Source organism: Meriones unguiculatus, chromosome 5 (genome assembly GCF_030254825.1).
Source record: "Meriones unguiculatus strain TT.TT164.6M chromosome 5, Bangor_MerUng_6.1, whole genome shotgun sequence".
Taxonomy (NCBI): Eukaryota; Metazoa; Chordata; class Mammalia; order Rodentia; family Muridae; genus Meriones; species Meriones unguiculatus.
Window position 1 is genome coordinate 6,560,112 of NC_083353.1, and position 27,495 is coordinate 6,587,606.

Here is a 27,495-nt window from a genome sequence, read left to right on the forward strand (position 1 = left end):
GGTGAAACCAATGTTAGCAATTTGAACAGATTAAAAGAGTTAGTTTTTTTTGTTTTTTTTTTTTTTTAAACTAAAAATGAGAAGTCATTTTGGCTTGATATTCGGATGGTATACTTCCATTAAGAGTAAATTTTCTGTAGATGGAATCTTAGAAAGTTTAGTGTTGAATAGCAGAAATAACTCTTGATATGTGAGGGTTTATTTTCTAAATAAAAGTAGACTACAAATAATTTGATTATAAATAAGTTGAGATAAGTAATGAATCGGCTTAAGTATTTCAAGTAATTAAGCCACTAAGTCATGTCATTTCATGTGGTTAAAACTAATATAACTATCCAGTACTGATATGATATGCATTTATAAAACTGTTCACACTATGATTTATTTATTGCTTATTTTGTGAACAAATCTAAAGAAAATTGATTTTTTGCTGACTAACCTCTATAAAGAAAGTAAGTTATGCCAAAGCTCTCACTTTGCACCATATCTACTTCTCTAGTGCGGTGACAAAACACTATGAGGTAACCTACAAGAGAGAGGTTAGTGGAGGTGTATACCTCCAGAGGATGAGTCCATAACCATGGGAGAAGTGCACCAGACAACCTGGCATGACTCTGGAGATGGTGCCGAGTGCTTATATCTTGATCCACAACCAGGAAGGAAAGAGATATAACTGGGAATGAGATGGGCTTTTTGAACTCACCAAGCCCACTCTTAATGAAATACCTCCTCCATCAAGGCCATACCTCCTAATTCTTCCCAAAGAATTGCATCAACGGGGTATTAAGTGTTCAAATATATGAAGGGTCATTCTAATTAAAACAGCCACACCATTCCAGAAAGATTTGAAGTTAGCAATAAGCCTTTGTCAAGCAACAGAAGACTGATATCTTACTTATTAAACTTAATAAATGAACAGTGATGGAAAACCTAAATGTTCAGCTATAAGAAGTGCAGAAAAGTGAGGAAAATACATTTTCCCAAGCTACTTCAGTTTTATTTCTAGAGACATGTATTTCATCCCTCTTGTCTTCCAGATACTGTTTTTAAGGTTTATTTACTTTGGCACCCATGTGTTGTCTGCATGTATGTCTATGTACCACGTGTGTACCTAACACCCTGAAGCTGAGAAAAGGGCGTCATATCCCTTGGAAATGGAGTTTCAGATGATGGTGAGCCAGATTGTATGTTGGAAACAAAATCCTGGACCTATTTAGGAGCAGCAAGTGTTTTTAACCTCTCACCCACCTTTCGATCCCAGATATCAGCCTTTGCATTCAGACATATATCTAAAAAGAAAAAAATATATATATCCCTAAAAATCTCAGATCCTACAATTAAAAGCAGACTTCAAACAACTGCATCAAACCATAACTCCATTAATCCATCAGCCTCATGAGGCATGTTACAGAAAGCATGACAACTGTGTACTTTGTCAGGATGAATAGTAAAACATTATCTAAATATTTTGTTTAAATGAATATTTGACAGCTGGGCTGGCTAAGTATGGCAACAAGGAGGCTGATTCTGGTATTTTGCTAGTGTTAAGCTCTATGTGGAGATCTCGTGAAAGGAAGATGGATGCTGTTATAAGTGGACAGAGACTGAAAGAAGGAATAGAGTAGCTGATGTGAACTTTGGAGAGTAGGTTGGTGATATCCACTGAGGGTGCAAGCTTTGTGAAGGTGTCACATGTTTTATCTTTGTATTTAGGAAGGAAAAGTGTGAATGTTGTTTATCTTTCCTCAGAAGAGGGGATGAAACGAAAGCTATACTCATGCTTTACAAATACATGGCTTGGGCTGAACCCGGAACATTACTATCTAACCATCCCTAGGCCTAGGCTTGAAAGCTTCTGGCCTCCTTACCATCTAATCTTCTGCAAGTCTGGACATTGAAGACTTCACCTTCCAGCCTCCATCTGCTAAACCTACCCCTAGAACATTTTCAGCCTCTGAGACTTAGTACTATATAAGGCTCACCATTTCTTGCTGTTTCTGAACTCTGGCTGGCTGGTTAAATTCAGCTGCTCTGGTTCAGAACTCCTCTTCAATCTGACTGATGCAAACTGGCTTCTCTCAGATTCTCACTGAATTGCTCTACTTGGAAAAAAATGCCTCTAAACTCCATGAACTGAAATATACAAACGCTACTGCATTCAAATGAACTTCACTGAACTTCGCACAATTGTACTCTACTCCCAAACTCTACTGCTCTGTCTCCTCAAATCCCCCCCGTGTGTGTGTGTGTGTGTGCATGCTTCTCTTAATTACTCTCTCTTTCTCTCATGAGAATTGGATGAATCTTATCTCTGTCAAATGTGTCTCTGATTCATCACTTTGTCTGTCCCCCAACTGGATATCATTTTTTTTTTTTTGGATGAAAAGTGTGTACTACAGGTATGTCTATATTCCAGCCAGAGGAAATAAAGGTGTGTATTCCATACAGAGGGATTAAAGGTGTATACTTAAGGTATGCCTGTATTCCAGCCAAAAGGATTAAAGGTGTGTATTCCAGACAGAGGGATTAAAGGTGTCTACTAAGGTCTTGTCTGTATTACAGCTGGATCACACAGAACTAGGATTTTGGATGTGATCCCTTGCCAGAGCAGCCATATTGCTGGATTAAAATTCCTCTGCAGAAAATTCTGAACGAAGAATAATGCGATGTATATTTTAAAAACGCTATTCACAATCAGGTGGTTTGTGTATGAAACAAAAGAAAATTGAATGATTACTGTCACGATATAATCATAAGATGATTGGTACTGTAGTTATAGGAGTTTATAAACACAGGAAAAACTTGAACTTGTTGAAGAGTTTGAGCAAGGGAGACATGCTACTGATTGCAGAAAGAAACACTACGTACTGAAAACATCCATTTGGTAAGTAAAACGTCTGAGAATTGTACAGTTTTTGAAAGGAAGATTATTACATTAAGCGTAGTTACATAGCAAATATATGGCATGAACTTGTAACATCAGTAGATATAAGATTAGGAAGAGGTAAAAGATTCTGATTAAAATGAGATAAAAATATATAATGCATATTTTACATATGTATATGTAACTATAATTATTTCAAGTATGAGAAATAATTCAGTGACCCAGAAATTTTTTAAAAAGGATCTAGAGCAATGCTCAGAGATTAGGCATCCTGCTGCTTTTTCAAAATGCCAATGTTTACCTCCCAGAACCCACACAGCGGCTTACAAACATCTGTACCTTTAGGTTCAGGGAATTTGATGCCTTCTTCCGACCTCCTTGGGAACTGCACACATGTGGTGTACATACATGAGTAAACTTAGATGGCATGGAGAAGTAATGTCAAACAATGATAAACTCAGATATTTAGGGATGATCACAGATATTTAAGAAAAGAAATAAAAACTTTGGCCAAAGAGCCAGCTCAGCAATTAAGAGCACTGGCTTCTCTTGCATAGGTCCTGAGTTCAGTTCCTAGGACTCACATGGTGGCTGAAAATCATATGTCACTCAAGTTCCAAGAGAATTGATTGGTCTTCTGGCATTTGCAGGCACCAAGCATGCACATGACATATGTATATTCATTTGATCCACACCTGCATAGTCATAAACAATAAATAAATATAAAACAAAAATGAAAATTTAGAAGTAAAAATTATATTGAGAGAAAAAGAGTAATATAAAAACAATGGTAGTATATCTAAAAAAGAAAATGGGCACCAGTTTAAAACATTTCTTTGAAATTTTTGAATTTTACTTTTACGTTGGTTTATAAAGCAGGAAAAAACTTTGTGTTTGCGAATTTTCTATGGAAATTTCTGGTAGCATTTAGAAAAAAAATCTCAAGCTCACTCTTGGATGAAAAAGCCAGATGATTTTAGTTTTCTAATGAGATACTAAGCAAAAACTGGAAAATGAATAAACATTTCTTTGGTGAAATTCAACTTAAAAAGAAGCAGAAAAGAAGAAACAACAAAAAGGATATTTGGGTTCCATACAATGGAATAAGATATGAGGTGTGTTGCATTTTAGAGGATTTATACAGCAGAGTATCTTCAGTGGTAGAGCAAAGGACTGAGGAGAGAACTAAGGTTATGATAGAAACAAGGTGAGTAGAGCTGAGTAAAACTGCAGAGAAGAGGACAACATAAAATAGTTAACAGTTATATGTATGCAGTCAGAGAACAACCTTCAACCCCAACTGAAATGTAGGTGGATTTGCCTTTGAGTGAAAGAAAAGAGTGCCTGATCCTACAAACATTGCAGGTTTCGCTACTGTGTGTTACGTGCATCAGTGGGTAGAACACAAGCGAGAGGCTGTGTCTCACCCATTGTCTGACCTACAGACATCGGAGTTTTTAGTCGCTTGACACCTCCTGAAAAAGGAGTGCTCCTGACATACCACGTGTCCACTCCAGGGGGCTCAGAGAGAGAGCTAGCCCGAGATAGTCCAGTGGTTTGCAGGCTCAGACAGGTTACTAGGACTAGGAACAAGCTGGCGACTAGAAAAACCCTCTCTGGGATTGAGGCACTGCATAGCAGTGAGCCCGATACAGAATTCCCTTACATGGGGCCACTAAAGTGAGTTGGGCAAGAACAAGCCCAAGATGACCACCAGACTGGCGTCATGAGACCTGGACAGGGAACTAAGCAGAGAGGATCACCAGTTGGGCACATGCTGGCCAGGAGGTAGCAGACCATACCCAAGATGACTCCTGCCAGGTGCCATAACGCATGAGTGGGCACGGAACTCCTGAGACAACGCCTGAGATGAGACACCAGACAACCATAGGACCCAGGCTCCTCTAAGAGGAGCAAGTGGTGGAGAAATGGAAGAGGAAGAGAAACAAAGGGATGTGCTTACAATGAAGAGAGGAAGAAATGGAGACTGGAGGCTAGTGCGGATCACCCTGATGTGAGTAGTCAATGAAGCCACCTGGGACCGTGGAGGGATGCTGGCCTGTGCTGCCCCTGGGGCCACATATGGATCTATAACCCCGAAGCAGCAGGGGCTGCCACCAGTGGGCAGGCTGACATCCCTAATCTAGGCTGCTGCCCAGGGACATGTTGAAGTCTAAAGGCTGTTCAAATGGCCCCACTCCTCACTGGGCATCATGGAAGAGCTGACACTGGGGCTTGAGAGGAGAAAAGCTGACCCTGCCTTTTGCCAGCTGCAGTGCTCAGGAGAGCGGGCCCACACATTGTGGGAGTTGTGCATGATTTAGCCCGAGAATATGAGTGTGGGAAATCTGACGTGTATGGCAGGCAGGAGAGCTGGCCCCAGGGTCATGAGAGTGGTTTATAGTGTTCCTCACTGGCTACAACACTCAGGAAAGCAGGCTCTGCACCTCCTGCAGCATGGTAGAGATGACCTTAATGGCAGGGGTTTCTGGTAAGCCACCCGGAAGGGCATGAGAGCATTAAAGCTGATACACTGACCAGCTCAGATAGCACTCAGTCCTAGATCAAGGGCTTTGAATTGGCTCATCTGAACATCTACCACATTGACTAACTGCCTGAGTGCATGAAGGAGCTCATCCTACAGATCGAGAACTACAGGATCTCCATGACACAGGGAAACAACAGGATATCTGGTTCCAGTACTGAGACAGTAGCAGAGGCTGGAGGTCTCCTACCAGACCAAGGAGTCATTGCAATAAACATTTGCTAGCCTATGAAGTGCAGACAAAAGAGTATACGCAGAACACTGCGGCACAGTACATCTTCCACAATGAGGCTTTTTTTTTCTCTTTGTGAGGGAGATTGCTAGGGTGGAGGGTGAGTAAGAGGGGAAGGAAGATAAGCAGGACTGTGGTACATAAAGTGAAGTTCATAAAGAACCAAAAAAAAGTATTACTTTTAAATTTTATTATCGTTGTTATTTATTTTAATTTATTCATTTTGTATCCCAGGTTTAGCCCCCTACCTCATCTCTAGATCCCACCTCCCTCCTTCTTACTCCCTTTTAGTCCACTGGTAGGGGAGGGCTTCCTCCTCTACTATCTGACCCTACCCTATCACATCACAACAGGACTGTCTGCATCCTCTTTCTCTGTGGTCTAGTAAAGCCACCTTGCCAGAGGGAGAGGATCAAAGAGCAAGTGACCAAGAAGTTCATGCCAGAGACTTCTCCTGTTCCCCTTACTAGGAAATCCCCATGGAGACTGAGCTGCTCATAGGCTACATCTGAGCAGAAGGTCTATATCCTCACCATTCATGGTCTTTGGTTGAATCATCAGTACCTGAAGGTCCCTGTGCACTCAGATATTTTGGCTCTGTTGGTCTCCTTGTGGAGCTCCCGTCTCCTCCAGGTATTTCTGTTTACTCCTTCCCTGTACTTTGCCCATCGGCATCTGCTTCTATACCCTGTTGGGTAGAGTCTTTCAGAGGCTGTCTGTGGTAGTCTCCTGTCCTGTTCCCTGTCTTCTCTTACTACTCAATGGCATAAGAGACAACTTCCTGAACAGAACACCAATTGCACAGGTTCTAAGATCAAGAATAAATAAATGGGACCTCATGAAACAGAAAATGTTCTGTAAAGCAAAGGACACTGTCCTCAGAACAAAACTACAGCCTACAGACTGAGAAAGGATCTTCACCAACCCTGCAGAGGGCTACTATCCAGAACACATAAAGAACTCAAGAAGTTAAACAACAACAAATCAAGTAATCCAATTTAAAACGTGATACAGAGCTAAACAGAAAATTTTCAACAGATGAATACTGATTGACAGGAAAGCACTTAAATAAATGTTCAACATACTTAGTCATCAGGGAAATGCAAATCAAAATGACCCTGAGATTTCACCTTATACACATCAAAACGGCTGAGATAAAAAACTTAAATGACAACACATGCTGCAGATGATGTGCAGGAAGGGAACTCTCCTCCGTTGCTGGTGGGAATGTGAACTTGTACAACCACTTTGGAAATCAGTCTGTTTTTTTCTCAGAGAATTAGGAATAGAGTTACCTTAAGATCCAGCCATAGCACTCCTGGCCATATATATGTAGTATATTCAAACCTACAACAATGACATTTGCTCAACCATGTGTTCATAGCAGCATTTCTCTCTCTCTCTCTCTCTCTCTCTCTCTCTCTCTGTCTCTCTGTCTCTCTGTCTCTCTGTCTCTCTGTCTCTCTGTCTCTCTCTGTCTCTCTCTCTCTCTATCAAATTTAATTCACTTTATCTTTCTTGTATAAAAACTCTTATGTGGTAGCCACAGCTGGAGCCTGGGTCCTCTGAACAGAGACTCTGATATGGGTTTCCACAAGATGATCAGTGAACTCCTGATAAGGAGATTTGGTGAACACAGTCTTTTTCCAGAGGTCAGGGGTCATGTAGCTGTAGATCTTGAAGATGGCATCAAAGGTGGCCTTGGCAAAGTTGCCCAGGGTGGCAGGGTAGCCTCTGGATGATGTGTAGCAGTCATCACTACCAGCCACCATTAGTAGCTTCTTGGGCACAGGAGCAAAGTCTATGCCAGTCCCTTTGGGAGCAGAGATTTGACACACCAAAACACAGTCACAGTGGCCTGTCACCTTGCAAGAAATGGTGTGGGACTTGCCAATCTTGTTGACCCAATAGCCTCTCCACACAGGGACAATAGAAAACTTGGCCAAGCTGATGGTTCCTCAAATGGCAGTGGCTACCTCCTTGGAATACTTAACACCACCATTGTAGTCCCTGATAGCGACAAAAGCCTTGACCTAGACTGCTGGCCAGCCATGTCTGCTTCTGCACTGCAACGATTTTTAGAACCTCATCCTTTAGGAATGCACCTAGGAAAGTGTCCCTTAATGGGCAGGAAGAACAGGTAGATCTCCTCCAAGGACTTTATCTTCATGTCCTAACTAGGTGGCCCAGCTTGGTGACAGGGATCCATTGCTTGTCTAGGGCTTTACTTCCAGGAGCCCTGCACCTCTGCCTTGCCCATGTGCCCCCCTCCTCAGCCTCAAACTTGGCCCCTAAAGACTGCTGTCTAATCCTCCTCCTAAGCCTCAGGGGCCTCCTAATCCTGGACCCCAGCCCTCTGGGCCCTCCCACTGCACCAATGTCATCCACCATTTGGTGTTCTCTTGAAGAAGAAGTGATGCATTACTCTTAATAACCAGAATCTGGAAACAACCTAGATGTCCCTCAACGAAGGAATGGATACAGAAATTGTGGTACATTTGAACAGAATACTACTCAACAACTAAAAACAAGGACATCATGAAATCTGCAGGCAACTGGATGGTACTAGTAAAGATCATCCCGAGTGAGGTAACCCTGAAGCAGAAAGACACACATGGTCTTTCCTCAGTTATAAGTGGATATTAGACATATACTATAAGATAAAGACTGCATGGAACAATTAATGTATGAAACATAGTACAAGCTTCTGGAAGAACAACATATCCATGCAAATGCTATATTCTTTGTGGCTTTTTTTTTGTTTTTTTGAAAATTCTATACAGTGTACTTTGATTGTATTCCCTCCACCTCCTCCTACTTCTCTTAAATGCAACTTCCCAAACATATTCATGTCCTTTTCTAGCCCCAATTCAGGTCCAATTCCTGCTTCCCATACATGAATTGTGTGGCCTTCCACTGAGGTATAGTAGAGCCCAGGGTTCACACCCTTAAAGAAAACTCTCTTTTTCTCTGCTGTTAGCTCCTCAGTTGGGGATGGAACTCTGTGCCTATTGCCACTCTCCATGCTAGCACTTGCTCTGGCTTTATCTTAAACACATTGTCACAGTTGCTGTGAGATTATATGTCCACCTGTCCTTTTATGTGCAGAAAAAAACCAGGAGTTTTGAAGTCAACCACTGCTGCATAGTCTTCCAGGCTTTCTTACATCTTTCAGTAAGACATCTGAAGCACACTTCCCTCTCCAAAGACTCAGGGATCAATGTTATGCTTTTTTGAAGAATTTCATAGAAATTTGAATTAAATGCTGAAAATGTTATGAAAATTGGAATTATAAACAACACTTAGAGATCAAAAAGGAGTCCATAAAGCTACAGAACCAAAGAGAATACATTATCACCATTTTGTAAACAGTAAATACATTAAGATGGAGGATACACTTCTGTGACGTATCTTAGAGCCGAAATTTGAATTTCTTACATAGAAATAAATTTTGTTGTGATTTTTATTAGTTACATTTTATCATGACTTTTGTGACAAAATAACTGACAAAAGCAACTTCAGAAAGGAAAGGCGTGTTTTGGCTCCTGAATTAGAGACATGTGAATACAGAGAGAAGTATCTTTCTCTCTTTTCCTTTTGTTATTCAGCCTGGCACTCAGTCTAACTGATGGTGCTGTCCACATTTAGGATGTGTCTTACCTTCTTAGTTAAATCTTTCTGGAAATAGTCATGTGTGTCTCTGGGGTTATCACAAATCGAATCACCAATAGAGATTAACCATCACCTAGTCCTAGGGAGATTGTACTAATGAGCACAACGTTACAAGAAATGACAAGAAAAACTGATGAATATGTTATTCTGCAAATGAAAGGTAAGTACATGTGAATTAATTAACAAACATGTAATAGAAAACAAAACAAAAAACTATGACATTAAAGGCAGGATACATGACTCAGTGGGTGAGGCTCTGAACACACAGCATAAAGAACTGAGACTGGATTTGAAATGCCCACACTGAGGCTGAATATAAAAATACCTGTCTGTAATTCCAGCTTTCCTACCAAGAGACGGGAGGCAGAGACCGGATTATTCCTGGAATTTCAAATATTAGCTAGTCTAGCATATCCAGAGATACCTTCTCTTAAACAAGGGACTAAGCAAGGATTGCTAAGGTTCTTCTCTGATCTCCACATGTGAATAATGACATATGTCATATATCCACACTCACACACATCAACACATACATATACACAATAAACTAAAGCAAAGTAAAAATTTTAAAAGCTCATTTTTTTATGTACACCTTGATTCAAGTAAATTAATTTCCTTTAAATATCAAGGCAAAGATAGAAATCAAATTTCACAAGTAAATAATCTAGTTAATGCATGAAAATTCAAAAAGAAAATTAAAAAAAAAAAGCAAGGTTGAGACAGCTAGGCAAAATGCAAGCCATTACCCATGGAAAATAATTGGGTCACCGACATTTTCAGAGCAATTTTTGATCCAGAAAAAAAAAAAAATGTACCCGAAAGTGCAAAGTGCTGAGGGGAAGAAAATGTGAGCAAGAATATTACAGTAGCCAAGTTTGTTTGCTTTTTTCACTTAAACTTTAAAAAGGGACATATTAAAAAAGTGATGGAGTAAAACATTCATGTCAATAAAACATTTTTAACTAAAATATTAGATCAAGTATCTGGTGTAGAAAAAAAAAAGCAAAACAGGAGTCAAGGATGTCTGTATTTCATGTTTTCTAAGAGAAGACATGGAGTCTTGTTCTAGTTTCCTTCTGTTGCTGTAATAAAACACTGACCAAAAGTAATTAACGAGAGGAAAGGGCATATTTCATCTTATAAGGCACAATCTTTCTTTGAGGAGAATCAGAGCAGGAAAGCAAGAGGACTTTGTAGATAATGGCAGCTCAGTTTCCAAGTAGGTTCCTTAGTAAGGAGAGCAGGAGCTGTCCCTGACATGAACTCAGTGACAGGCTCTTTGATTACATCCCCATGATGGGTGAGCAGCCTTGCCAGGCCACAGAGGAAGACAATGCAGCCAGTCCTGATGTGACCAGATAAGCTAGGGTCAGGTGGAAGGGGAGGAGGACCTCCCCTATCACTGGACTTGGGGAGGGATATGGGAGAAGAGGGAGGGAGGGAGGGTAAGAGTGGGAGGGGACAAGGGAGGGAGCTACAGCTGGAAAGTGAATAAATTTTAATAATCAAAAATAAAAATAAAAAGTTAAAAAAAAAGAAACTACAGAAGAATACTGCTTGCTAGCTGGCTCTTAGGCTTAAACTTTGATTTCTTATACAGCCCAGGACAACCTGCTCAGAGAGGTCTGTGTCACATATGGTGGGCTGCTCTCTCCTGTATCAATTAATAATCAAGATAATCCCTTACAGATATGACCACAGGTCAATCATCTTTGTCTTTGTCTCATCTGACACTCCTCTCCAGGTGAATCTGAGCTGCTTAAGGCTAACTAGTACAGATATGTAGCATGCAATAATCGAAAAGACTTATCAACTGTAGTCCTCTTTCAAGTGCAAAAATGAGATTGTGTCAATTAATACATCAAAACTTGACATAATGAACTTGGGAAGAGAAAAGAGCAAAAAATAGGTTAGGACTACAGGACTAGATGTATTTAAAAAGGAAATAGCTAAATATCTGTCTTGGTTAGGTTCAAATAAAGGGTACAAAGTTCAACGAACATGAATGAAAATTCAAAAGTGAGTTCCAAAGGGAGAAAAGCAGGCAGAATGTGAAACCTAGGATAAAAAGTTCTATGATTGTACAACATGAAGCTAAATGAGGTGAGCCTAAATCATATTACTGAAATAGTCCTACATAGTTTCATAATGTCATAGGAATATTTTAGTAAGTTTCTCATCTTCAAAATGTAATATAATGTGCATATGTACATTTATGAAATATGTATATATATGCATGTTTGTATATATATGCACAGACCTAATATAAAAGCGAAAGAGAAATCATTGGAGACAGGCTGGGTACCGTTGACAGAAACAGGGAATTTAGGCTGAGGAAGCCATGGATAGGAATATCACAATGAAACTCATTTTTATGACCTAAACAAAATGAATATTGATTGACCAAAAATGTATCCACACATAAATTCACCTATCCAATGCATGTTCAAATTTAGTCAATAATAGTGATATATATATATCAAGATAAAACAGGGAGTCTGGGCTACAGGGACAGCTCAGTGGCTGAAACACTTTCTGGACAAGACTGAAGATCAGAGGTCAGATCCCTGGGATCCTGTATAAGTGCCAGATGGAGTATGCCTGGACAAAGAAATCTCTGTTATTCCAAATATTTCTGTCTCACTAAGTTCTACAAGAACACTATACCCATATAGCCAAAGAGAAATAAATCCAAAACTTCATTTACCTAATGTTTAAAATGATTTTTCTTTTCCAATTCGTAGAGATATTGATGATTTTTTTTTCTGTTTGTGCTTGTATGAATTACTTAGATTTTATATCTATTTAGTTAACATTCTTTACGTATCCTAAGGGAAGATATTACTTAAGATACACAATTTAATTTAAAATCCATCATTTTCCTGTCATTGTGTTGTTGACTGGTACTTCCTACCATACACATTTCAGACAAATGGTCTCCAGTTAATTCACACTTCCAGCATCTTCCATTAGTTTTTACTTCTGTGATCTGATTAGTGTTTTTTTATTTATTTGTTTGTTTTACTTTATTTAAATTAGTTAAGAGTCTTGCTATGCTGAGTTTACCAGGACCAAATTATTTTAATGATTTTAAAAGATAGACAAGAATTATAGATAATATATCATGTAGACAATAATGCTTTCTTTTTAGAATGTGAATCATTAACATCATCTAGTTTCTTCAACAATCCATACCAATGTATTCTTATGAGCCTATCTACTTTTATTTGATAAGATCTATCTCTAAAATTTCATGATAGTTTATTTACGTTTTCACTATATATTGACCATGACTCATTTTTATTTGCATTTATACTACTGATAGTTTTTCTAAAGATAACATCTTTTATACAGTATTTTCAGAAAAAAATACATTAAGTCTTCATGCATTATTTAAAGAACATGTGATTTACTTGCGGTTATGTTCTTATTGTTAATTAAATGTTCATTTCTCAAGACTGGCACTTTTTATAATATCACTCTGGCTGTATTCTCGTCAGCCTCTCAATTAGCTGATAAGTTTCTAAGGGTTCCTTCCTTACCTCTTATCAATTATGCATCACTCTTATTTCTATTTTGAGGCTTGAATGACTGACTTTCATATAGATGTTCCCATACATAAATGATAACTTGGCTGGGTATGAAAGTCCATGGTCATTGCCTTTTTCCCCCCATTGCTCTGTTGACAGCTCCTTGTTGTTTGCACTAAAACACTTGAAAAACAGGAACATAGTGCTTTTAAAATTATGTTTTTTAAAAAAGTGTTTGTTTCTTTCTTAACCCAGCTGTCACACAATTAATTGAGACTTATGTTTGTTTAATAATAAGCTTTACAACATAATAACTGAGCAATTATTTTCTATTCTTTATTAATTCACTTTACATCTCTGTCAAAGACCGCTCTCCCCTGTTCCCCCCAGTCCCTCCCTCTCTTCTGCAATCCCTCTCCCCTATTTCTCAAAATAGGGGCTCCCCTTTAGCCAGACACCCAACTCATTTATTCACCTGAGGAGTCTGATGAGGCCACCAGTGAATACCCAACAATGGCAATGGCTTTCCCTATCCTTGAGTCTATCAATAGTAAGTAGTTCAGCCATGATGGGTAAATATACCCTTAGGCCTTCTTCCCCACATGTCTTGATGTTGACTGGATCATTCCTGTATAGACCCAGGGCAAACACCCTCAGCTGCTGTTAGTTGTACCTTGCCTAAAAGATGATATTCAGAGCCCTTCTCCCCTATCTTCTGTCTGTTACATTCTCTCTGTCTGTCTACATGTTGCAGATTGTTCTTTAACTAACCCTTTTTAGAGATGACTTGCATCTGTCACTTATTCTCAGCACTTTGAGCAGCACAGAAATTGGTATTTTAATTACATTCACTATCATTCACTGGAAAGGAAGGCTTCTCTGATTAAGGCTGAGAGCATGTTACATAGGCCTTTCTTGATCATCTTGATAGACTCTTACCCCCCACCCCCACTCCTGAACAGGTATAGCAGCACCCAAATCCCTTGAAACTTTTCTTGTAATTCTATATATAGAATTTTTACATATGTAATTCTGAATTCCAGAGCTCACCCAAGAGGACTGAATTCAACTGGTAATTCTCTTTTATAAGCAGAAATGGGGCATGAGAGACAGAACAAGCCTAATTAAATGAAGAGAAAGTGATGTTGGACATCTGGGAGCCAAAGCAAAACAAAATTAAAAAAATTAAAAAAAAAGGCATAACAGCAACAGCAACAAACATGGAACCACCTGTTGTGAGATAATACAACAACCTTAAGATAAGAGACCGGCCTGCTGACTGAATTCATGAATTTAAAGACCAACTTTGGTAATTTGCTGCAGCCATGCTGGTACACAGCTACAGTTGCCCAGCCCAAAGCCACACTGTCTTCTCCCCTCCTTAGTATTTTTTTGCTTAAAATTTTTTAAGGCTAGTGCCACATCCTTTTGTTTGTGCATTATTTCTGTTCAGAAGCTGCAAGTGGGCAAGGCAGCTGCTTCTGTTCTTCATAGTTTTACTTCAACTGCTTTATTTTCTTACTGTGCCTGCTGGCCAAGTACTCTACCACTGTGCTATGTCACTAGATCTTTCTTCATCTTTTATGTCAACATGTGAAGTGAATTTTTAGTATAATGTTTACATAAATGTTTATCATTATGGATTGTCCCAATTTTTCCTCCTTTCTGCCCTTCTTCATGACTGCATCTCATCAAAACCACCCTTCTTTCTTCTTTCATGTAACAAATCCATCACTCTCTCCTGTTGAGATAGTGTATGACTATGTGGCTCAGGTTGGATTTGAATTTAAATATTCTGACTTTCACTTCCTCAAGTACTTGGTTGTATGTATATATGACTGTGCCTATCTAACCATTAGTGCTTTGATAGTGTATGATACAAAATCGTTTAATCATTTGAATGTAGGATGAACAAAAGGTGGAAAGAGAAAAATCTAGCTTAAACAAAGAGGAAGGAAGGAAAGAAGGAAGGAAGGAAGCAGAAAAGAGAAAAATAAGGAAAAACCGTAGTAGAAGGCAAAGGTGCACATCCTCCTCTAAATGACCCTAATAAAATTCATGTAAGACATACCCATACAATATACACACTCACATGCACACACATACCCACACTCAGTTACACATGTACTCATGTACACATATACCACAGACATGTAAACAGGGATTCTACTTGAAAAAAGAGATTAATGAGAATGGGAGGGGACAAGAGCCGGTATCAATGGGGGTAGGTGAAATAAAAACACATGCTGTGTATGTATACAAATGTTGTCATGAGACTCACTGTTATGGAAAATGGTTACATGATTTTAAAAATTAGATATGCAAGTACATGGAGATTGAAGCTATAGCTCAGTTGACAAAGCGCTTGATGGACTAACATGAGGACCCTAATTTGATCTCCAGAACTCACATACAATTTGGGGTGATATCCTGTTTATAATCCCAGCACCACTCAGAGGCAGCTGGGTACCTGGGCTAGACCACCCCACACAATGAGTGTCAGGCCAGTAAAAAATCCTGGTTGAAAAAACAAGACAGACAGATGTACTAGAGGACTGATATCAGAGGCTGACCTCCATACTTACACACAACACACACATAAAGAGGTACCAAATAAAATGGATAAGTTGAAGCTATTGTACAGTCTTTACATATCAGACAATGGAAAGATGCAAGGAATGAGAGGCCTACTCTCTTCTGGGGGGAAATGGAGGAAGAGTGGATCTGGAGGATACCTGGAGTAGAGGAGGGAAGGGAAACTGCAGTTCCAAACTATTGTTAAGAGAATAAATAAAGCAAAGAATGAAATAATTAAAGAATTGAATTTTAAAAATGGAAAGCATTTGTTCAAATCCTATCCATGTACTTCATATTGACTTGACTAGGAAGTGGGCAGCTTAGCACTGTAACAGTTTCCAAGGCAAAAGACAGTCATCCTCCAAGATGAAATCCAGATGGTCAACACATACGGCTCCTCTCATGTTTTCCTCCCAGATTCCAAGTCACACAGCAAGGACTGTACAGCAACATGTGCGTACTCACTGGCTCTTCATTACCTTTGTCACTTCTATGGCCATGGTGACAGTATCAGCATTCAGGAGGAAGGCTCCAACATACTCTGCCCTAGCAGGACCATCATTTCTGAGACTGAGCCCCTCTTCAGTGTGGAAGGACAAGGAGCTCGTAAGTTCCCCAGGAGGTACACTGTGAACAGACTGACCCAACACTTCTATACTTAATATTCTCAACTCAAATTTCACACTCCAGAGAGTAACTTAGCTCAGTTCTGGCCATATAGGCTTTAAGTAGCTTGAGACTAATACATTTATTTCCTTTCTAAATCTAAAAGAATTTCTTTTTAATGAGCAGGGTTCTGATGGGGAAGAATATGATTATTTAAAACTTTAATGTTTACAGGTCATTAAAACAAAGACACATTCTTCATATCCTTGATGAATCCTTTAGTAATAATCCTCAAAATTTAATATTGATATATTAAGACTATATGCATTTAACCTAAAATGCATAAGATTGTTGACCTTGGTTTTTACTGAGTTTTTATTTATTATCCATTTAACTTTATCACTTATATTTGAAGTTAACATTGTTTTAAAAATTAAAATATCTGATTTGTTATATAAGTATTTAATAACTGTATGTTTTGTAACAAGGATTGGAAATGGACTGGTGATTTCAATTTCCTCTGTTAAATGTGAAAGGAAACCTGATCAAGAAATGCCAAGTGGGAAGGCTATTTTATCGCGTGTAGATGACTGGATAACAAGTACTTAGCAAGTACTTACTGTCCAGGTGATGCCTTTGGAAGTAAAAGGAAAAAATTCCAGAATTTTGTGTCTGTTTCTTGCTATGTATAGAAATAATTACTGTCAATGACAATTCCAGGTTAAAGAGGTGGTTCAGTGGTTAGGTGTGCTTGCTGCTCCGCTAGTCCCTAACACTCACAGAGGGCAGCTTACAACCACTGGTTACTCCAGTTACAGGGAATGCAATGCCCTCTTCTGGGCTCTGCAGGACTGTATACACATATCACACACACACACACACACACATACAAACACATTCACACACACTATGAAGTCTTTTTTTATTTATTTACAAAAAGTGTTCAGAACTTGCCATTCTCTGGCAATCTACAAATAAAACAGATACCACTGAAGTATATAATAGTATAAACTTTAGTATAAACCTAATACAGTTTTCTCTGGATTCACAAATTGTATTTGCTCTACCAGAATAATCTTCCCTTCTTAATTCAATACACACATAACCACATAATAACTGCATTAGTTTGCCTTAAATTTTTCCAAACATTTTGGTTTTGTTCTTATTTTAATATTTAATTTTTTACAAGCTACAGTCTCACATAATTATATGCAAGATTTGTGCCAAATTATAGCACCTGGAGTTTTATTGATTGCCTATATTCACAATTGGCTCAATCAAAGGGATACAGAGGGTGAAAAATGACAAAAGGAGCAGTAAACAATCAAACAGCCAGGAGCCATCATTAGCCCATCTTCCTGTTGACTGAAGATCTTTAGTTAACGAGGATGCAGATTAATGATATACAAACAGCTCATCCTTTGTCATTTTTCCAGCTAGGCTTAGAGGGGAAAATGAGCCAACCTAATTATACAAGCTGATGGAAACACAGAAGGACTTGGCCAATTATTCTAAGCAACTTTAAAACACCTTAGATGTCTTCAGCTCTTATAAAATGGAAGCTGAGACAGAAGAGCACATCACAAAAACACAGGGAGCAGCCCCAGTTTTAATGAGGACTTAAAAGATCCATAGTGATCTCTGATAAAACCGATGTATATACAGCACAGAACAGAAAATGAATCTGCCATTGCTTTGTAGACTGAGTTGAGTTCTGATAGGAGTTTTTCAGGCACTTCATGGTTCTTAGACCTGCAGTGGTTTGCATTTGTGTGCAGTTATGGCTTCGCTTAACAGTGCTGCTGTACATTTACCTGGCCTTGTCACCGCCAATCAACAGCTTATAATCCTAACAAGGAATGATTCCTTCCAGTTCGTATACTTTCTTTCCTAGTAAAAAAAAAAAAAAAAAATTTGTTGTACTTCTGTCTTTTAACATTTTTTTTAGTTTCAAAAAGTATGCATGCAGATGACTTTAAGCCCTTACCAACTCTTATCTCTTTACCTCCCCTTTGAACCTCCCTTCTTTCCATAATTGTCTCCACACATTCATGTTCATGTCTGTGACTTTAGTGATGTGTAAACATATGTGTCTGTATGCCTGTGGTAATACCTTTTCGTTTGTATGCATAGTAATTGCTTCTATGGAATATCATGAAAAGATGTTTTTAAACTCCACATTTCTGGGTGAGGATTTAACTCAGTATTGGAATACTTGTTTAGCTTGTACAATCTGGGTTTCATCCTGATCACTAAAACGAAAAAGAAAAGAAGAAAAAACAAAAACAAACAAACAAAAAAAAACAAGTAAAGTCTGGTTGTTCTAAAATTATTATTATTTTTTTTTCAATGCAGTTTATTCAGGAACCTTGAACAATCATCTGACCCTGGGGAAAGCCAGCCCACAGCTTAAATAGCCTCTGGGTAGCCAACCCAGGCATGCCACGTGGGCAATGCAGATAGGTCCACATACATGGAAGCAAGCCAGATCCTGAGCCTTAGCCAAATGTGGAATTGTTCGTGACAGAGAGCACTCACGATCGGGAAGGTGGAAGGCGGAAACCAGCTCCATCTTTAAGACACAGCATTCCGCAGCTCTCTACAGTTCCCCCTTTTTGTTTTAGACGCATCAGGCAAGAGTAGAGGTCTAATCTCTGATATTAGAAATAAATTGGGACTTTGTACCGATGTTCATTTAGGTGTCATCCACCCAAAGAGCATCAGACCTGTCCAATACCTTTTTCTCAGAGGCGGGACCTGGGGTATCAACCCGCAAGCCATCAGACATGCTCTTCTCTGGGTCCAAAGCGGCTGACCCTGAGTGCAGTGCTTAGCCTCGCATCCTGAGCGTAACATTTTAGCTTTTTATGGTATCCAACCATGCTTGGGGAGAATGTCCTGCTTCAATGGCTGTAAAGGCCTGAATGATCATGGCTGCATCACACTGTTGTGAGACTCTAATCTAATACCACCTGTGGTATATATGCAAGATTAGAGTCTAAAATTATTTTTAATTTTATATTGGACTTATTAAAATTTATTTCTTTCTTTCTCTCTCCCTCTCTCACCTTCTCTCTCCACCCTCTCTCTCTCTCTCTCTCGTGTGTATGTATGATGTAAGCGAGTAATCATGCCTATAGAGACAAGATTAAGGCATCAGATCTCCTGTCACTGGAGTTATGGGAGGTCGTAACTTGGAGGAGCAGCAGGAACATTTAACCACCGGGCAATCTCTATAGCCCTGTAACTGTCTACTTGTGCCAGGCTAGTCATTCTTCTTTTGATTCTTTTCACACATGGCTTTAATCATCTTTCTGCACAGTTGTCCTCATTCTGAGCCCTTATTTTTCCCTGATAATATAAGTTTGAAATTATCATGTACACTAAAAAACACACGCGCTGCTAGATACTTAAAAGCATGCTACCAAAAAAGGAAGGAAAAAATGAACAAAGGAAGGAAGAAACAAATGGACAAAGGAATCAAGGAACAAAATTGAATCTTCAGTTCTTCCTGGTTCATTTGGCTTATTAAAAATCTCTCTCTCTTTCTTTCTCTCTCTCTGTCTGTTTCATTCTCTCTCTATCCTGTGTGCACAGGATTGTGTGTGTTTGTTATTATCCACATGATAATCTCTTTTATCCAACACTATTGCTTAGTTTAAAGTAATAGGATAACCACTGTGTCAAACGTATGAGAATAATGCTGAGCAAAGCAGCTTGATTCTTTCATCTGCCACTATTAAAATTAGGACCTACACCCCAAGTACACTAGAGAAACTCACGAAAGGAAGAAATAATTTCCTTGGGTTTGTAGGCTATCTGTTGTTTCTCTTTTTGTTGAGGACCAGCTTTAATCTGTGGTGGTATGATAAGATACATGTTGTTTCAATTTTCTTGCATAGGTTGAGGCTTGCTTTGTGATTGACTATATGCTCAGTTTTTGAAAAAGGTTCTGTGAGGTGCTAAGGAGGTGTATTCTGTTGTGTTTGTGTGAAAATTTCTGTAGATGGCTGTTAGGTCCTTTGATTCACAACATCTGTTACTTTTATTATTTTTCTATTTAGTTTCTGTCCTGATGATCTGTCCATTGGTGAGAAAGTAGTGTTGAAGTCTCCCATTATTAATCTGTGGGGTTCAATATGTGATTTAAGCTTTAGTAATTTATGTTTGACAAATGTGAGTGCCCTTGTGTTTGGGGATAGATGTTTAGAACTGAGAAGTCATCTTAGTAGATTTTTCCTATGATGAGTATGAAGTGTCCTTCCCCATCTTTTTTGATTAATAGTGGTTGAAAGTCTATTTTATGAGATATTAGAATGACTACATAAGCTTGTTTCTTGAGTCTGTTTGCTTGAAAAATCTTTTTCCAGACATTTACTCAGATATAATGTCTATCTTTGTTGCTGACGTGTGTTTCCTGTATGCAGCCTGATGGGTCCTGTTTTCACAACCATTCTATGTGCCTTTTTTGGGGGGAATTGAGCCTGCCTTTGGTTCCTGTTCCTCTAATTGGGATCCCTTGTCTGGCATTAGTGGCAGAGGATGTGCTTAGTCCTTCAGAGACTTAATGTGCCAAGGTGGATGATCCCCATGGGCGACCTCCCCCTTCTCTGAGGTGAAGAAGAGGGAGAATAGGGGAGATGAGATGTGGGGTCTGGTGGAAGGAGGGGGGCTGCAAACAGGATGTAAAGTGAATAAATAAATACACTTTTAAAAAAGAAATAATATTCCATATTATATGAGGTGGATTTATCCTGAGCTATGTTCTATACAACTCCAGGAAAATTAACAAGTTTATTTTATGTGTTGCCTTCAAAGCAAAACAAATCTTATGAACGTCTGTATTGCTCTTGGGCTGTAAATGAGGGAGTAGACAATGGTTTAATACCTTTAAGAGCTCTAAGATGCCTGTGGTGGTAAAGTGATTGCCATGCAAACATCAGTGCCTCAATATAGATCTGTAGTCCTCACATAAAGCCAGAAGTTACAGTGCATGTTTCTCTAAGCACAGTGATCCTACAGGCATGTAGGAGACAGACAAATTTGTAGAATCTTGTGTAGAATCTTGGTGTATTCAGCAATAAACAGGAGACCTTATTACAAAAAGGCCTAAGTGAAGATAGACAGCTGAGATTTTTCTCCACGTGTGTGTCATGGCACACTCATGTTAATACACACACACAAACACACACACACACACACACACACACGCAATCTTTAAAAATGTTTCCAAAATGGCATAACCTTAGTTCTAGAAAAGCTATTGAGGAAAATTCTTTTTACACCTGTACCTACTTCTGATTGAGTTACCATTTTATATTATCAAAGATAATTTAAGAGTATAAAGGAATTAACATTGGCACAGCCTTAGTACTCTCATTCTGTTTTGATTTGTCTGGAAGCCTGTTTGAATACTATGATTTGGGTCCTTAGTTGTCATTTCTAAGACTTTAATGACTTGTGATAGAAAGTTAAGTTATTACTATTTAATATTTTAAAATTTTGTTTGGCTGTTCTCTATAGCATGTGTATTCTTACAAATAGAATTATTCAAAATTGTGCAGTATTGGAAGAGTTCAGTTTTTCTAGTTAAGCAGTAATTATTTGTTTGATGGGGTCTAGATATTTTTGATCTAGTTTTTGAACATATTCAAAAATGTACATATTGTATTTTGATCATATTCACTTCCCAATATCCTCTTTTTTTCTATTCCAGTTCTCATGGATTCCAACAATATTAGCAACAATATAAATTATAATAAATATGAGTAATATCTCATGACAAGAAATACTAAGAAAATGAATAGTAAATGTTCCCTGGGAGAAAAGGTAAATATCTTTTTTTCCTACGGAAAAAAAAAAAAAAGTACGTCTCCTATGTCACTGAAATGTAAATCCAGTTGTTATTGCCAGTGGACCACTGGCCATTAGCAGATTCTACTGACTGCTGCTCCCTGGAGCATCTAGACCACCACTTTACATTTAGAACGTAGACCTTCAAACAGTTCCAGCATCTCCTCTCTGGTTCTGCAGGCCGGTCCAAAGAAGCAAATCCTTTGAGGCTGATGTAGGAATCACTTATCAACAAGGACACCTAAGGTGGAAAAGAAAAATAGATTGTTTCCTTCTCCATTTAGAGCAGTAATGGGTGTGGTTCAATGTTTGTTCCATAATGAAAAGATTTGACATTTACTTGGAGAACTTAAAAATAGTCTTTGTATAATAGTTAATGCAGATGCTCATAACTGGCAAAAGTGCTGAGAATAAATAACTGTGGATGCTCAGCTGCAGGAGGGTCTTCTGCACAACCTACACCAAGCCTCTGGCATACCGGAAGGTTAGGCAGAACAAACAGCCAGAGGATGGTGAGGACAGTCATTGAATGCTGACTGCTGCATAGGATGTGCCTACTAAACGTATCTACACTCTTCTTTGGAGACGGTGTTGATGGTGGACACCCATGGCTAGCACCACGGTCATGACTGTACAGGTACTACTAATCAGGTGGAGTTGACCAAGGATAATCAAACAATATTACTTCAATAAGATGAAGCCAAGAGGGAGATATGTGGAGTCTCACGGGGAGTTATAAGGAGATAATAGGAAGCAGATAAGATAAAAAAGTCATTATATATAAGTATGAAAAATTTAAAGAATAAATAATTTCAAAAACCTCTACTGTAGTTGATAATCCATTCTCTTTGACCTTATGGGGTTTGTCTAACAGTGAGGGAATGAGATTAGTTCACAAAGTACACACCTTGCTCTGGAATGTAATTATGACAAACATGAGCAGTTACATGGATAAGCAGGACTTTTTCTACTTAGGTTAAAAATATACACTTCTCTTTACCTGGGGTTAAATGTAACATGAACTACAAAATGAGCTCCTTCCCTTTCCATGGAAGCTTATTGATTGACTAGGGCTTTTAACGTGTAAGGGGGTATGAGTAAGAATTAGTAAGAAAGGGAGTAGCCACTGGGCCATAGTTATGCAAATGTATTTCCATTAAATAATTTTGTAAGGGTCATTTTGTTAAGAACCTGAATATTGTTAATTCTAAATACATATTACATTTTAATCAAACTACCTGCTTCCCTCTCCTTACTAAGAAATTTATATTCTGACTATGTTTGGAGGACAGTTAAGACCCAGCTAAGCTCTCAAATATAATAAGCATTAGAAAATTGTCCTGCATAATTCATGTTAATTATGCCCAACCAAACACTGCAGATTGTAAAAAGTATTTCCCACTAAAATATGTTTGCCTTAGAGAGATTTCCAAATTGGTTACAGTTTTCTGTTTTTATCATAAGACCATTGGACCCTGGGGAAGATTATAAACACAAGTCATGACTGGATTCTAAGCTCTGTCAGCTTTCCATCAGCATTCTTAGCACAAGCAGCAGCAGCTGAGTCAGTGATGCATTCTTCTCTATTTCATAAACAACCACAGCAGAACTGCTTCAAACCCATCCACAGCCATTGTCTTATACATCTACTAAAGTTATACAAAAAAAGTATATTCACTGCTTACATCTGCAGTTTTCACTCAACTTCTGTCCAATACAAAACTCTGACCATGCTAACAATACAAATTCTCTGTTCTTCTGTTGTTCGTTCATAAGTTCATCTGCTCATTCTTTGCTCAGGAAGAACACAAGGAGTAGTTATTGTAAGACGCAGCTGTGCATTTCCCCTCACATTTTGTTTTTCAGTTTTGAGGCTGGATCTCTTTGTAGGCCAGGATGACCTAAACTCCTGGAAAGCTTCATGCTTCTGCCTCCCCAATGCAGAGATTAAAGATGTGAGCCACCATACGAAGTTTGCCCATTATTTAAGATTATCTTTTGTGATTTGCTTTTTGAAGCAAATCAAAAAGCTTCCTTTGTTCCTCTAGGGTGCAGCAGGGACTAAGAATTTCTGTTAGTCATGACCCTTACTTGCTGGTTCACTATCATTCAATTTTATTTATTCATCCCATAATTGCAACTCAGTTTTTACCATGATATCTCTTCACAGACACACCTTGAACACACATATTTGTATATGTGAAATACTGTTTTTCACAAGATTTCCAGTTGGTAGTTTTGAATTATAGTTATGTTCATGTCTGTGGGGGTGGGAGTATGTGAGCATGAGTTCATATATCTGAGGAAGCTAGAGGCATCAGATCCTTCAGAGCTGCAGATATGTGACTCAGTGTGTTGCACAAGATGAGTGTTGAGAACTTCCCTTGGGACCTCTGTAAGAGCAGGAAGCATTCATAACTGCAGAGCCATCTCTCTAGGACCAAAATATTGGTTTAGCACTGCAAATATATGTATACAGTCTTCCATGGAGACATGGAGATATTTTTTGTTATGTGTCTTATTCTGCTGCTTACTTTTTATTTTTTCTTTCTTCCTTTTTTCCTTCCTTCCTTCCTTCTTTCCTTCCTTCTTTTCTTTCTTTCTTTCTTGCTTATTTTCTCATAATGAAATTTTTTTAGTTGTTTCTGACAATCATCTCACCACGGACATGCACATTCCAAAGCTGACTTGAATCTAATAGGACAGCACACACTTAATAACCTCTGCAAAAGCATGCAACATTGCTTGATCAGTACATGCGGAACAGTTAAACCATTAAATTTTCCTGTCTAGCATGTGCCTGAATTCTTCACAATTTGATTGCTCTCATTAACTACACCACCAAAAGTACAGAAAATTTCTTTGTCTCTGCATCTTCTCTTCTAAATAACCATGTTTTCTTCCAGTCTAAATCTGAAGTAGAGTCCTGGAGTTATCAAATTTGTAGTTTTCTGATTACAGATGAGAGGAGTTTACATTTATTTTATCTGTCTTGCATTTTTCTAAAGACAATTTCTTATACTGTTTGAGATCCGATACTTTCAGATGTTTTGTGTTCTCACTGGTGGTTCTTTCAGTGCTGTTTCTAATTTGCACTGAGGCTGTGGGCAGCTTAATTAATTTTTCGGGAGACTTAAAAATGTGAAGAGTCTGTCCTGGTTCACAGTTCTACCAATATGGAACTGTGGAGGGCACATCGAATTATAGACTTCACACGAATACTCCTGTCTTTTTTGTTTTCCTTTTCACAAAATAGTTTCTTATACTAGTTGGGCATTTAAAAATAAAGTATATTTCTTAAAACATAACAGTTAAAATACTAAAACTTCAGTAATAGACAGAATCCCCACCCAACAATAAATTATACTGCATGGAGAGGAAGTGATTCTTGAATACCTTGGTGTATATGATAATGAGCAGAGTTGCTTTCCTTACTCTGCTTCTTATTTGAACTTCTTTTATTATTATTATTATTATTATTATTATTATTATTATTATTAATTCACTTTGCATCCTGGCTGTGTCATCCTCCCTTATTTCCTCCTGGTCCCTCCTTCCCTCCCTCTTCCTCCTCCCCCATGTCCTTCCCCTAGTCCATTGATAGGGGAGGTCCTGCTCCCCTAGTATCTGACCCTAGCCTATCAGGTCTTATCAGTACTGTCTGGATTCTCTTTCCTTCAACCCATGAATGGATTAAAAAAAATACACAGTGGAATACTACTCAGCAATTAAAAACAAGGAAATCATGAAACAAGTGGACAGAACCTGAATGAGGGAACCCAGAAGCAGAAAGACACACACATGGTATATATTCACTTATAAGTGGATATTAGACATATGATATAGAAAAAAAACTTACTAAAAAAATACATGATCGTAAAGAAGCTAAACAAAAAGGATGACCCTAGAGAGATAATTAACCCTCATTCAAAAGGGGAAACAGGATGGACATCAGGATAGGAGAACACAGGGAACAGGGCAAGAGCCTACCACAGAGGGCCTCTGAGAGACACTACCCAGCAGGGCATCAAAGCAGATGCTGAGATCCATGGACAAACTTTGGGCAATGTGCAGTGAATCTTAAGGAAGATGGGGGAGATAGAAAGACCTGGAGGAGACAGGAGCTCCACAAGTTGACCAACAAAGCCAAAGAAATATGAAACTGGGGAGGGTAGGTTGTAGAGATAGATGAATCAACCAAGGACCGTTCATGGAGAGAACCTAGACACCTTGCTTAAATGTAGCCCAGGGGCATCTCAATCTCCATGTGTCTTGCCTAGCAAGGGGAACAGGAACAGTCATTGGCATGAACTCGGTTGCTGGCTATTTGGTTACTTCTCCCTGGCAAGGTGGCCTTACTAGGCTAAAGAATCCTCCTGTTTTTAGCCACACATTTATTGTTATTCCCAGTGCTACTGTTTTGTTTGTTTGTTTTGTTTAGTTGTTTTCAAATAATGACATTTTCAAAGCTAATCTTCTCTATGGAGATTATGATACTCAAAAGCTTTTTCCACTTCAAGTTTGGCGTTTGGTTTTCTGTAATACTATGTCAGAGCCCCATGCGTCTGTATTTTTGCCTTTGAAATGCTGTCTTTAGTTTCTCTTCTCCTTGCCCTGAAAGTGTGTGCTCTTTTATGATCTGCTTGCATTTAGCAAATGAGAGTTAAGTGATTCAGTTCACACAAGCATCTTTTTTTTCCATAATTTTATTTTTCTCATTAGTTACATTTTGTTAATTCTGTATCCCTGCTGTATCCCTCATTCCCTCCCCAATCCCACCCTCCCTCCCTCATCTCCTCCCTGCCCCTTTCCAAGTCCACTAATAGGGGTGGACCTCCTCCCCTTTCATATGACTCCCTTTTGTCAGGTATTTTCAAGACTGGCTGCAAAGTCCTCCTCTGTGGCCTAACAGTACTGCTCCTCCCTTGGGAGGTGGGGAGGTCAAAGAGCCAGTCATTGAGTTCCTGTTAAAAATAGTCCTTGTTCCCCTTACTATGGGAAACCAATTGATTACTGAGCTATCACGGGTCACATCCGAGCAGAGGTTCTAGGTTTTATCCTCTCATAGACTTTGGTTGAGTGTCCATCTCAGAAAAGACCCTGTGCCCAGATATGTTTGGTCCTCACACAAGCATCTTAATTGAGAATTCTAACCTTATTTTAGCAGTTCTTAAAAATCTGTTTTACCTGCCAGAACTATTTTTTAACCAGTTTATCATCTGTTGATAGGTTTATTTGCCCCATGACATCACTCAGAAACTAGCCCCATAGCAAAATCTTTCTTTTAAAAGAATGCAGAGACTCATGAGCCAATCCTGACCCAGTAAGTTTACACCTACCTCTGTGTAGAAAGCACAATTTTAAAAATCACAATGGATGTAAATCATGTGATAAAGAGAAGTATTTTAGATTACTTTGAAACGATATGTAAAATGTATACAGCAGCTAGACACAAACTGGGAGAATGTTAAAGTCATTTAACCTTCTCTGTATCACCCAAAGGAGTGGCTTAATTAGACAACCATTCCTATTTTCTCAGTTACAAAATAGATTTACATTTTTTTTCCTTTTAAGGTATAATACATGGACTATAGAC

The 27,495-nt window shown here is 38.6% G+C and overlaps 1 non-coding gene and 1 pseudogene across 1 annotated transcript; one reads left to right on the top strand and one right to left on the bottom strand.

Moving 5' to 3' along the window:
- Window positions 1-4,227: 4,227 nt before the first annotated feature.
- LOC132654445 (small nucleolar RNA SNORA17) lies at window positions 4,228-4,357 on the top strand. Its single transcript, XR_009592089.1, has one exon. It is a non-coding gene; the product is annotated as a small nucleolar RNA SNORA17 (small nucleolar RNA).
- A 2,836-nt stretch (window positions 4,358-7,193) lies between these two features.
- LOC132653935 (small ribosomal subunit protein uS5-like) lies at window positions 7,194-7,831 on the bottom strand (annotated as a pseudogene).
- Between the last annotated feature and the right edge of the window lie 19,664 nt (window positions 7,832-27,495).